Source organism: Lissotriton helveticus, chromosome 8, assembly GCF_964261635.1.
Source record: "Lissotriton helveticus chromosome 8, aLisHel1.1, whole genome shotgun sequence".
NCBI lineage: Eukaryota > Metazoa > Chordata > Amphibia > Caudata > Salamandridae > Lissotriton > Lissotriton helveticus.
This window is the reverse complement of record NC_136069.1, coordinates 13,895,977-13,909,895: the sequence shown is the minus strand read 5'-3', so window position 1 is coordinate 13,909,895 and position 13,919 is coordinate 13,895,977.

Here is a 13,919-nt window from a genome sequence, read left to right as displayed (position 1 = left end):
CACCAAAAAGGAGACAGCTCCCCACCATTGCCCCTAAGGCAACTGTTCCCCCTAGTTCAGCTACAAGTGATGGTTCTCAACAGAAGGGTGTAGTAGGGTTAACCCTGGGAACTGAGATGGATTCAGGCCTAGTCAGGATACCAACTCAAGCTGTTTTGATCTGTGATGGGGACATATCTATGCCCTCTACTGTGAGTCCCAATAATTTGGGCAAGTACAGGCAGACGCCTTTAATTAATGACAAAGTGGCTCAGGCCTACAGGGACACTTGTGCTAGTGTCACAATGGTGACACCCAGCTTTGTGAGCCCTGGACAGATCATACTAGGTGAAAATTACCTAGTGACCAATGCTAGCAATGTCACTACCACACACAGTATGGCAGTTGTTAATTTCTCCTGGGGAAGGGTAACTGGTCTAAAGAAGGCTGTTGTTAGCTCAGACCTCCCTGTAGAATGTTTGCCATGCAATGACCTGGAGACTTCAGCCTGGTCTGAAGTGGAGTTTAGGACACATGCAGAAATTTTAGGCATCTCAGCACATGTGCTAGCTGTGACCAGGTCACAGGTCAAAAATTGCAACACTGAACAGGCACTGGATTCTGGATTAATGGAGCAGGTGCCTACCAAGAGGAGAAGCAGTAGGGTTAAGGCAGTGCCTTCCCCCGTGCCTCAGAATGAGGATCAGCCTTCCAAGGAAGCTGACCCGGAGACCCAAGACGGAACTGTCCTAGAAGAGCTTGGGCCTGATCAGGTTGAGTTTCTTGGGACAGGGGGACATTCAAGGGCAGATCTGAGGCAGGCGCAGTTGGACTGCCCTTCTCTTGAACCCCTCAGACAGCAGGCTGCTGCTGAGGCTGCTGGGAATGCTAATGGTACCCATAGAGTGTTTTGGGATGAAGGGCTCCTGTATTCAGAGGCTAGAGACCCCAATCCTGGTGCTTCCAGGAGGTTGGTCATACCTTTGGCATTCAGGGGCTTCCTTTTGACACTAGCCCATGATATTCCCCTTGCAGGACAGCTTGGCCAGAAGAATACTTGGGACAGGCTTGTCCCACACTTTCACTGGCCCCACAAGTCAGAAGACACAAAGGAGTTTTGTCGCTCCTGTGTCAACTGCCAAGCCAGTGGCAAATCCGGTGGCACTACAAAGGCCCCCCTTATACCACTACCTGTGGTGGGGGTTCCCTGTGAACGTGTAGGGATTGACTTTGTTGGACTAATGGATCCCCAAACAGCCTCTTGGCACAGGTTTATTCTGGTGATAGTGGATCATGCCACCAGATACCCAGAAGCTATTCCACTTAGGACCACTACAGCACCTGTGGTGGCAAGAGCCCTTTTGAGAGTTTTCTCAAGAGTGGGTTTCCCTAAGGAGGTTGGTTCAGACAGAGGTGTAAACTTCATGTCTAGTTACCTGACTGCAATGTGGAAGAAGTGTGGAGTGAACTATAAGTTCACCACACCCTATCACCCACAATGCAATGGTCTAGTTGAAAGTTTCAACAAGACCTTAAAGGGCATGATTAAGGGTCTCCCTGAAAAGCTCAGGCGGAGATGGGACATCCTACTGTCCTGCCTTTTATTTGCTTATAGAGAGGTCCCAGAAAAGAGGGTTGGCTACAGCCCTTTTGAACTTTTGGTTTGGGCATCCTGTAAGAGGACCCCTTTGTCTGGTGAAGGAAGGATGGGAGTTACCTCTCAAACTTCCCAAACAAGACATTGTGGAATATGTACTTGGTCTCCGCTCCAGGAAAGCTGAGTACATGAAAAAGGCATCCAAAAACCTTGAGGCTAGTCAGGAATTGCAAAAGGCCTGGCATGACCAAAAGGCTGTGCTGACTGTTTACCAGCCAGGTGGGTGTTGGAGCCAGTGGCCCCAGCAGCTCTCCAAGACAAGTGGAGTGGACCCCACACTATTGTTGAACAGAAGGGAGAAGTCACCTATCTGGTTGACCTTGGAACTCCCAGGAGCCCCCACAGGGTGCTTCATGTCAACAGACTGAAACCATATGTTGACAGGGCAGACATGGGCTTGCTCATGGCTACTGCTGAAGGACAGGAGGAAGAGAGTGACCCTCTCCCAGACCTGCTCTCTCAGAACCCTGATGATGGGTTAGTTGATGTTGTAGCCTTGGCAGGCAGCCTCACTGATCAGCAGCAGAGGGACTGTAGACAAGTTCTGCAGGCCTACAGACATATGTTTTCACTGACTCCAAGTCAGACTACCTGGTGCACTCATGAAGTGGACACTGGGGACAGTCTGCCTGTTAAAAGTACAATTTACAGGCAACCTGATCATGTCAGGGACTGTATCAGGACAGAAGTCCAGAAGATGTTGGAATTGGGAGTCATTGAACCCTCAGAGAGCCCATGGGCCAGCCCAGTAGTCCTGGTGCCTAAACCTCATACCCAAGATGGTAAGAGAGAGATGAGGTTTTGCGTGGATTACAGAGGTCTCAATGCTGTCACTAGGACAGAAGCCCACCCAATCCCCAGGGCAGATGAGCTCATTGACAGATTGGCATCTGCCAAGTTTTTAAGCACATTTGACTTGACAGCTGGCAACTGGCAGATCAGACTAGCTGATGATGCAAGTCAAAGACAGCATTTTCAACCCCAGGAGGACATTATCAATTTGTGGTAATGCCCTTTGGTCTGAAAAATGCACTTGCCACATTCCAAAGGTTGGTGAACCAAGTCCTCTCAGGTCTGGATGACTACTGTGCAGCTTATGTAGATGATATTGCTGTTTTTAGCTCCACCTGGGAGGATCACCTGATCCACCTTAAAATGTTTTGGAGGCCCTGCAAAAGGCAGGCCTAAGTATCAAGTCTATCAAGTGCCACATAGGGCAGAGTTTGGTTGTATACCTGAGCCACCTTGTAGGTGGGGGTCAGGTTCAACCACTGGAGAGCAAAATCCAGACCATAATGGACTGGACTGCTCCAATCACCCAAACTCAGGTCAGAGCTTTCTTGGGCCTGACTGGGTATTACAGAAGATTTGTCAAGGGGTATGGTTCCATTGTGATACTCCTTAATGACTTGACTTCCAAGAAAATGCCTAAGAAAGTTCAGTGGACAGTCAGCTGCCAAAAGGCATTTGATGACCTGAAGCAGGCCATGTGCACTGCACCAATTCTGCAAAGTCCAGACTACTCCAAAGAATTCATTGTTCAAACAGATGCTTCTGAGTTGGGTGTGGGAGCTGTACTTTCACAATTGAATAAAGATGGTCAAGACCAGCCAGTAGCTTTTATTAGCAGAAGGCTGACCCCCAGGGAGAAACGTTGGTCAGCTATTGAGAGGGAGGCATTTGCTCTGGTTTGGGCACTGAAGAAGCTGAGGCTATACTTGTTTAGAACTCACTTCAAAGTTCAGACAGACCATAAGCCCCTCTTGTGGCTAAACCAGATGAAGGGTGAAAATCCCAAACTGCTCAGGTTGTCCATTTCCCTACAGGGGATGGACTTTACAGTGGAACATACACCTGGGAGTAACCATGCCATTGCAGATGGATTCTCAAGATATTTCCACTTTGAACATGAAGACTGAATTGGTCAAGGTTAGTTTAATGCCTCTGCGTTGGGGGGGGATTGTGTAGGAGAGTAGGGTCTGCTTCCTATGGTTACCCCCACTTTGTGCTGTGATTCTCTGTTTTTTTTTTTACTTTAGTCTGGCTGTGGCCCTGCTAATCAGGACCACAGCCTAGCTGTTCTCTCTCTAAATTGATACCATGTACTTTAGGTACATGCCAGATTGGTTACTGGGTCACCCTTGTGAGCCCCTGTACAGTGTACCCTAGCACCCTAGGCCTACCAGGGGCTGCAGCATGTATTATGCCACCCTCGGTTTGCCTTCCAAACTGACACCACAGGTCTGTTCACGCAGCCTGGGTAAGGTGGTGTAATCACTAGGGGTGGGCGGAATTCACGTAATCACGATACGCAAATCTCTGCAAAACTGTAAAAAATCTCCGCGAACAAGCAGAAATTGCGCAAACACGCAGAATTGCTTGTTTGCAATGCTTTTTTACTGTTTGCAATCGCTGTCTGCATGCTCAGGGGAAATATCTTGCGAACACGCATTTCGAGAACGCGAACAGGCAAAAATTTCGCGAAGTCATAGAATGCAGAATTTTGGGCAATTTCGCGTTCTCCACGGAACGCGAAATTACCCAAATTCCGCAAATTCTGCAAGCGGAACAGGATTTGCCGCCCAGGCCTATTAATCACCCCTTACTTAGATATAGTATACCTATATCTATATATATGTATATATATATAGACACATATGCACCTATAAGTCACTCCTATGGCAGGCCTTGACAATCCTGGAGGCAGAGTGCTTGGTTGTATGTGAGAGGGTGCCCTAGCATGAGCTGAGCCCCTCTGCAGCTTTTGGAACCATGTCCTTATAGTTGTTCTATGATATTGCCATACCATATACTCTTAAGTGCATTATAATCCTTGCGGTTATTGCTAACTTTGGTTTAGCTTTATCAAAACATGTTGTGTAAGGTGTCACACACTTTGGCATACTACCCCCCACGCCAGTCCTGGCGGCGGGGGTAGCATTCCACTCTTCTAGAGGGAGAAGACATGTAGTTACTGGTAAACCCGGTTAAAGTTAAACAGAGCCTCAGCATCACAAAATGGATGCTGCAGCCACAGACACGAGTCTGCCCTCCTGCTGCTGGACGAAACTCGGGCAGGGGAAGCCTGGACAATAGGTTTCCTGTCCAGGGAGGTGCTGGCACCTCCCCAGACAGGCTGTTGTGTATTGGGGCAGGGAGGGCTGCATTCAGTGAATGCTTTCCAGACACTGCCAGGGGCACACAAGTTGCTCCATGCATAGCCCGGTTCAAACCAGCTGCTGGGGCACTCTGCCCCAGCTCTGGTGCAAAACTGGACAAAGGGAAAGGGGTGTAACCACCCTCTCCCCAGGTCCACCCATAGGAGGGACCTTACAGGTAGTCCAACCCCAAAACTTGGTATAAGTATAGGAGTTGTGTCCCTAGGACTTTAGATTACCCTGGACGAAACTTTGAAACATAAATCCTGGACCTTCAACGTTTCATTTCGACTGGAAGACGGAAGACATCTCCCTTGTGGTCAAAGAGTGACCACCCTGTTCAAACAGGCAACAACAGCAACTTTGCTGGTCTTCATTTTTTAGGCTCCCACTGGATCCCGAAGAATCTGCGACACAAGACACAGACTTCCTGACATCTCTGACCCCGATCTTTGCTCACAGCAAAGCTGAGACCTGTGGCAGACACGATAGACGTGGGACGGGAACTCCTGGACATTCTGCATTTTGCTAACTGCATCAACTCCCAAAGGTATCTCGCATTTGTGCATTGAGGTACTTAAAGCCCCAGCCCCGAGCACCATGTGCACCGAAGCTCAGGCCCCCACACTCCAGGAGTGTCCCGTGGGCCCTGTTTCTGCATCTCAGCTCAACACATCTTCCCGGTTCCTAGCCTGTTGGCTAGTGAGCCCCCTGAAGACTCCATTTTAAATCTAACTTGCTTTCTTGGTTGCTCCAGGTTTGCTCCAGCTTCTCTACAAAGGAGAAGTGTCCCAGACCTTACTCGTCTGCAAAGAAGCAAATATCAACATCCTGCGTGGATTGCGTTTGCCAAGGTTTGTTGGGTCTTATCCGGATACTGACACTGCAGTCAACTAGAACCTTTATGGGACAGCTCGAGTCCAGCACTTGGTTGTCGTCGACGCCTCCTGGACCTCGTGGCTGAAGAGACAAACTTCACCTTTTCACCTGAAATCACCCAATATTGGCTGGCAGCTTTCCATCGCCATCCTGGTCACTGGTAAGTGACCCAGACTCTGTCTCCTCTGCTTTCAGGTTCTTCAGATCTTCAATCCACCCTTGGATCCACCCGGACACTTTTCCTCTATTCGCCTGCAGCACTTCTTTGCAGCTCTCCATTGAAATCGATGACGAAACCAGACACCAAAAGAGACCAATGCACCCGGCTTCCCTGGGTCAGGTAACACGGAGTACTCTTGTCGTCTCGAGGGTATTGGCCCTCCTAGTGTCTAAGTTTAAAAGGGTTCCATCGTAGTCCATCCGGAAGTGTCCTTAAATTGTAAAATGTTAACTTCTTTGTTTCCCATAGAAAGTCGATGGTAACCCGCGGCTGTGTTTAGACACTGCACGCGTCTCCCGTGGGCTTCCTACTTCCTAACCTTTGGTTGTTTAGAGTAGCCCCAGCGATTCCACAGGCCCCAGGCCTGCTTTATATTCCAGACGTGGTTCTTATACCACTATTTTAGTATATGGTTTGTGAGGTCCCTATGGCAAAACGTATACTGTGCAACTTATCGTATGCTAATTAAGTAACTTTTAGTGTACTTTTACCTTTGACCTCATAAAGAGTGCAGAGGGGTTGTGTTTAGAATAAATACGTTTATATTTGATATATACCTTGTGTGGTGTGCTTTCATTTGGTATTGAAGGGATTATAATTGGTAAAACAACTTGCTTCACATGCTCTCTGAAGTCTTAGCCTGAAGACTGCTGGTCCTTGCTACCACTAGGATAGCTTCTATAAGGTTGACTTTACAACCACCATCAACAAGGGTCGATTAGACTGGTGCAAGGTGCCCACTAGAACTAGTGGACATCATATTCCAGGCTAACTTCTTAGAGGGCTTATTTATGGGATCTTGGTGTAGGGCAACACAGCAAGGCATCTACACTAAAGTGACAGGCAGAAATGCTTAGGGGAAGATTTACAAGCCCCGTATGGCACTTTAGCGTCGCAGTTGCGTCACCTCTGTGACGCAGCGCCAGCGTGAAGCCAGCGCCATGCTGCGGGGTATTTAGAACTTGATGCATCTAGGGAGATGCATCACGTTGTAAAGCCCTGCGCCACATGAAACCTGCACCAGGTTCCATGTGGGCGTTCCGGCGCAAGATTTCACTCAGTCACTTTTAGCAGGCGTAAGGTGTGACGCACCATGTTCAAGATAGGCCGGGTAGGCACAGTGCTTGAGTTGCGTCACACCCACAACACAACTCCAGCACTGCGCCAACGTTACGGTAGCAGATGCGACACGCATCTGCATTTTCATGTGACATGATGCTCCGCATTGTAAATGCGGCACATCCGTGGTGGCGCAAGGATTGAAATGCGTGTCGCTAGTTTCCTGGCGCGTCCCTGCTGATTTGCAGGGATGCGCCAGGAAACGTAAATCTGCCCCACAGTATTTATTCAATACGGTGCATTCCTGTCCTGTCTCCCTGTGCTGGCGCCATTTCAGCAGCCTAGCGCCAATGTTGGCACCCTTGCACCATAGCGCAAGGGTGCCTATGTTGCATGTAGTATTGTTTTTGTGCAGGAAGGGGCAATCCTACAAGGCTTTTTCCACTTTCTATGTGTGCTGCAGAAGGTAAGAGCAAAAAGCGAGGAGAAATAAAGCAACTTCTCCTCGTCACGCCTCACCTTGGGGGACTTATGGATTTGGCACTCCCCAGGTATACGTGAGTTTGTCAGTCTGGAGCCGCATCAAAATCCATGGGTGCTGCATGGGAAAACCCACTGCAACGCCCATGGAACGCCTCCCGAGCGCAGACTGAGGCGATGCAGTGATTTATGCTGCGTCGCTTTACTCAAGATTCATGAGGCCCCTCAAAGCCACGCAGGGGGGCTTTGCGTGGCTTCATAAATCTTTTATGAGAGCTCTACGTCATGCATGTACCACTTTACGTGGTGGAAAAGTGGCGCGGGGTTCTCATACATAAGCCCCTGTGTGTGCATGTATTAGCATATTAAACCCAGATCTGTTGGTTTTGCCAATGCTTGTGTCTGCTCTCTCCAATACACCCCTCGCCCCCCCTCCCTAGTAGGAGACCCAGCAGTGTTTCACTTCCATAGTCTTCCTTGTGTCCCTGGAGTGGGGCCAGGGGGAGCCCTGCTTCCTTCCCACCAATGAAGCTCCCTGCAAGGTTTGCTCTCCACTGCACGTGCCTGGGAGGATGAGAGTGCTGCTTCCGGCCTCGTGCCAGGAGCCCCGGCACGATGCTGCTTCCTGTTTATATGGTCTCTGTGGGGCAGAAGGAAGGCTGAGGCGCGCCGCGTGCTCCTTGTTGCTTTCTCTGGATTATTAGCAGCATTGAAGGAAGTTTCACCTGCACTTTGGATCTGTTCTCCTGGGGTCCACTTGCAGCACTTTGGAGTTCTTTTATTTTAGCCCCCGTGTGGGCGGTGCCCCGGTGCCTGTTTGTCCATCACTCAAGCTTGACGTCACCACTGTCGGTTAATTTCTTCACCATTCCTGTAAATGTAAATGTCCAGTATTTGTAAAGCGCGAACAATTACCCAAAGGTGTCAAGGCGCTTGGGGGCCGTCGGGAAGATTAAGCGAGCTATTGCTCAGAGTCACATGGTGCTGGGCAGACCCCTGCCGCCGAAGCCGAACCCTGATCCCCAGCATCCAGCGTCAGTCGCCCTGGCCGCTGCGCCACACCTCTTCCGGAATGCATGTGCTTGTATGTTTTTAGCCCAGCACCTCCTTTTCATTTGTCACTTTCCAGGCTGCTCATGACTTTTCTACCTCCTTTCTCCTCTTGCATTCCTTATACAACAAGAACTGACAAAGCCGACAGGTCTGTGTGTTTTAATAAAAGTGCACTGGTGGTTTTTCGCATGGGTTGTGTAGGTGAGTGAGAGGATGAATGAAAGAATGAATCGAAGGGTAGAAGAGTAACCCAAGTACCCCAGGGGTCATCACTCAGCCCCACCCTCTTCAACATCTGCATGGCCCCCCTCGCCGCCGTCATCAGACAGTGTGGCCTCAGCATCGTATCCTTCGCCGACGACACCCAGCTCATCCTCTCACTCACGAAGAATCCCGAAGACACCAGACTCCGCTTCCAGGAAAGTATGAAGAATGTGGCAGACTGGATGAAGGACAGATGCTTGAAGCTGAACTCAGAGAGGACCGAGGTCCTCATCCTTGGTCCCTGCAACTCCGCCTGGGACAACACCTGGTAGACCTCTGCTCTCGGGAATCCACCCATCCTACTGACCACACTCGGAACCTCAGCATCATCCTCGACTTCTCCCTCTCCATGAACTGCCATATCAACCCTGTCTCCTCCACTAGTTTCAACTGCCTTTGCATTCTCCGTAAGACCTTCAAATGGATCCCCCCGACTGCAGAAGGACCGTCACCCACACACTCATTAGCAGTAGAGTGGACTACAGCAACACCCGCCGGTACCAACAAAACTCTTCTACACAAATTCCAAACCATCCAGAACGCCGCAGCCAGATTCATCCTCGGGACACGGCGCCACGAACACGTGACCCAACACCTACGAGGCCTCCACTGGCTCCCCGTCGAGAAGAGGGTCACCTTCAAACTCCTCACCCACGCCGACAAATCCGTCCACAACATCCGACCCAAATACCTCAACGAGAGAGTATCCTTCCACGTACCCAAGAGGAACCTCCGCTCCGCCGACCTCACCCTAGCACAGGCCCCCGCATCCGCAGAAACAGAACAGGCAGGAGAGCCTTCTCCTACATCGTGGCAAAGACCTGGAACGAGCTCCCCGTGAGCATCAGACGCTCCCCGACCCTGCCCGCGTTCAGGAAAGACCTCAAGACCTGGCTCTTCGACTGATCTGGAGCTGCGCCCCCGGCGCCTTGAGATCCTCACGGGAGAGTAGCGCGCTATATAAACCCCTGATTGATTGAGTGATTGATTGATTGATTGATTGATTGAAGAAGCAACCTGACACCCAGGAACCCCACAGATGATGCTATTGTATTATATTGATATTTACATAGGGCTATATTTACAAGAAGGTTTGCGTCGTGTTTGCACCATGTAGGAGGTACATACGAAACGCAAACCTTAAGTAAGATTTACGAAGCGAGACAAGGCCACTTTGCGTGGTCCTGAGTGGCTTCATAAATATGTAGCAACAGCGCATATCATTGAGTTGCGCTACTTCGCACTGGGAAGGAGTTCTTGGGCGTTGCATGGGTGTTCCCGCGCAAATCCTGTGGTTTTTGATGCACTCCCAGAATGACCAGACCCGGTAAACATGGGACTGCGGCAAAACATTGTGCATTCCCAGGGGAAGCGTAACCAGGAGAAATATCTCTATTACTCTGTGTTCCTTCCTCTTTCTAAAGACTCATCTGAAGACTCCCTCATCTTGTGTAATTGCGGATTTTAATAAATATAACAGCTTACATTGCCAAGGCTGCAATCGGACCCCTTCTCGGCTCACGGAGAAATTCTCAAAGGCCGTACCTCCAGGCAGCAAGATGAACGGCTTACATAAAGTAGAGACCTTTATCGCTATACGATTGTACTGTCGCTCCATGCAAAAGCATGAGTCACATATCCACGACCTACTGTTAGATGAACAGCCAGATCTCCTATTTCTTACCGAGACCTGGCTGACCGAGGCCTATAACCCCGCCATTGCCTCGGCCATCCCCAGGGGTTAGAAAATTCTCAGAAAGGACCGGCCCTGTGGGAAAGGAGGCGGTGTCGCCATTATTTTTAATCAAAAGTTGGACTGTTCTCCTATCATGTTTGAGAACACCGAGGGGGCAGAGTGCTTAGGCTTTCATTGCACTCTATCTCCTCATCAAAGTATAGCGAGAATCCGATTATATAGACCACCAGGTGCGCCCTGAAATTTTACCACATTAAAACACACATTTACATTAAAAACATTACACACATTTACATTTACATTTACATTATACACATTAAAAACCACATTTACCACCTCCACCTCATTGGCCCTAAAATACAACAAGTTCCTCATTCTGGGAGATTTCAATATACACATGGATAAAGAGCATGACCCCATAGCAACATCCCTGTTAGATATGATGCAGTCCTGTAATCTTATTTCACCGATTTCTGCTCCCACCCACAACAAAGGCCATACCTGTGGAAAATTGGCAGCGATCAATGTTAGCATTTAGCTGAAGCCATCTTGTTTCTGGCAGCCATTTTGTCTGCCATGTGCTCTTTCCTTCTTCTCTGTCGTTTGCCCTTGTGCTCTGCTCAAAGAACTGGCTATACTCAACCTCTGCTACTCTGCACATGCTCAGAAGGGCTTGTAGATGCTCACGCACCTGTTGAGGTTTGTTACTGTCAGGATGTTTCTACTAAAGTCAGCAACTGTTAGTTCCTCCTTCTTTGTTGACTGTGCATTTCTGTATGACCATCTATGTATGTAGCTCTCCTATGTGTGCGTGTACTGCCTTCTTTTGAGCTCCTGTGTCGGTATAAAAGACCCATGGTTCTTCTACTCCTTGTGTTACTTCACACACTAACGAAGGGTGTTGGACGAATGTAGTTCCACCTCATGAGGTTAATAAAATATATTTTTACTATTTCAGCTTCTGTGCCAACTTCTATTTACTGGTCTGAGGATTTGCGTGCAGAGAAGGGGGAACCCCTAGCACTGGTAGGCCTTGCTGAGGCCCACCCCTACAGGTTGGCGCCCCACGTTGGGCACTGTCTGACATCCGTGTTCTTATCGCAGATCTGGCTGGTCGTTGAGAATGTTGCGGACTGGTGTTGTCACGGCTTTTTGCACAAGAACGCCTACTCTGCATATCATTAGCGATAGTTGCCGGGGTCGTCTGTGGCGATGTTTTTTGCGGCTGGTATTGTAGGTAAACTGGTGGTATCGGCTGTTAGCACCAGCTTGTGAATAGGGTGATCATTTTATCGCGACTTTGGCTGTCATAAAGTGCTGTTAACCCGGCGATAACTCCTTGAGAATATGCCCCGCTGTGTGTATTTAATCGTGGTCTCTGGTTGCAGATCCCTCTGTGTGTATTTCATCTGCATCGGTCGGTGTTTGCTTTCTGTCCAGTTTGAGGGAAGCTCTCTTCCATGTTTGAGTTTCTGTGACCTCGAGGTAATTTCAGCTCCAAAGTGACGCAGCACTCAGGGGCTGCGGTGACATTTGAAGCATAAAAAGGTGCACTATACACTGCCAGGACGCGGTGCATCTTAATTGGAATACACAGGGTCAGATTTACAAGGTCTGGAGCATCTCTGCAAATCAGCAGGGATGCGCCAGAACATCTGTGACACACAAAACCACCAGTGTGCCACCACTGATGCGCCGCACGGATGGACAGATACGTGTCACATCCCGCGGCGTAAAGGCGGTGCATTGCTGGAGTCGCATCGCAAGCACGACGCGGCTCCAGCAAGGCTCGGGGGCACCCTATGCCGAACATGCTGCGTCACTCTTTACGCCTGCTTTAAGCAGGCGCAGGGTTTTGATGCAGCATGGCCGTAAAGGAACGCCCACCCTGTCCTGGGACGACCACATTAAACCTGACACAGGTTTCAGGTGGCGCAGGGCTTTACAACGTAACTCATCTCCCTAGATGCGTCACGTTGTAAATACGGCGCAACATGGCGCATGGTTTATGCCGCCGCAACGGCGGCATAAATGTGTCGCAAGGGGCTTGTAAATCTGCCCCACAGTGTTTCCTTTCCTTGGTTTGCCTCACAGCATGAAGAGACCGCGGCTCCCTAAAGGCCGCCCCATTAATGTGGGTGCATCGCATTAGGAAGTGCTTGGGACCAGATCTACAAGCCCCTTGAGCCACTTTTGCGTCACTTTTAACATGGGAAAATTGACGCAAAAGTGGCGCAAGGGGCTTGTAAATCTGCCCCTTCGTTTTTTTGAAGATGTGCAGAGTGTAAAACGATAATGCATATTTTGATGGGGGCACGGAGTTTAAAAACATGATTTTTCATCTGTTTGCAGTGGTATTTAAGAATAGACACTTTTATCAGGCGAGCACGTGCGTTGCTGCTTCTAATTTTCACAGTTCCTGCGCCCAGCTCCAGCAGAGAAGCGCTGACATTCGATGGGTGTGTGCTGCCACCTAGTGTCACCAATGGGCCCCTGACATCAGATGGATATATTGGCAGATCACTGCTGTGTTTTGCAGTCTACAAGGTCAGGTCTGCAAAATAATGTGAAAAGAAATGTATAATATCAAAGTATGTTGTATTCGCTGATTGTTTAACACTTTCGGGGAGGAATCAAAGTTGCTCTGCTAGCCTGCGGGCATAAAAAAACGAAACTCAAGACATTTCAACACATATGTTTTTAGGAGCACTGTAAAGTAAAGTAAAGTCCACATTTGTAAAGCGCACAATCACCCGTAAGGGTCTCTAGGCGCTGGGGGCCGTCGGGAAGATTAAGCGAGCTATTGCCCAGAGTCACATGGTGCTGGGCTAACCTGCCGCCGGAGCCGGGGATCGAACCCTGATCCCCAGATTCCAACGTCAGTCGCCCTGGCCGCTGCGCCACACCTCTTCCGGAATGCATGTGCTTGTATGTTTTTAGCCCAGCACCTCCTTTTCATTTGTCACTTTCCAGGCTGCTCATGACTTTTCTACCTCCTTTCTCCTCTTGCATTCCTTATACAACAAGAACTGACAAAGCCGACAGGTCTGTGTGTTTTAATAAAAGTGCACTGGTGGTTTTTCGCATGGGTTGTGTAGGTGAGTGAGAGGATGAATGAAAGAATGAATCGAAGGGTAGAAGAGTAACCCAAGTACCCCAGGGGTCATCACTCAGCCCCACCCTCTTCAACATCTGCATGGCCCCCCTCGCCGCCGTCATCAGACAGTGTGGCCTCAGCATCGTATCCTTCGCCGACGACACCCAGCTCATCCTCTCACTCACGAAGAATCCCGAAGACACCAGACTCCGCTTCCAGGAAAGTATGAAGAATGTGGCAGACTGGATGAAGGACAGATGCTTGAAGCTGAACTCAGAGAGGACCGAGGTCCTCATCCTTGGTCCCTGCAACTCCGCCTGGGACAACACCTGGTAGACCTCTGCTCTCGGGAATCCACCCATCCTACTGACCACACT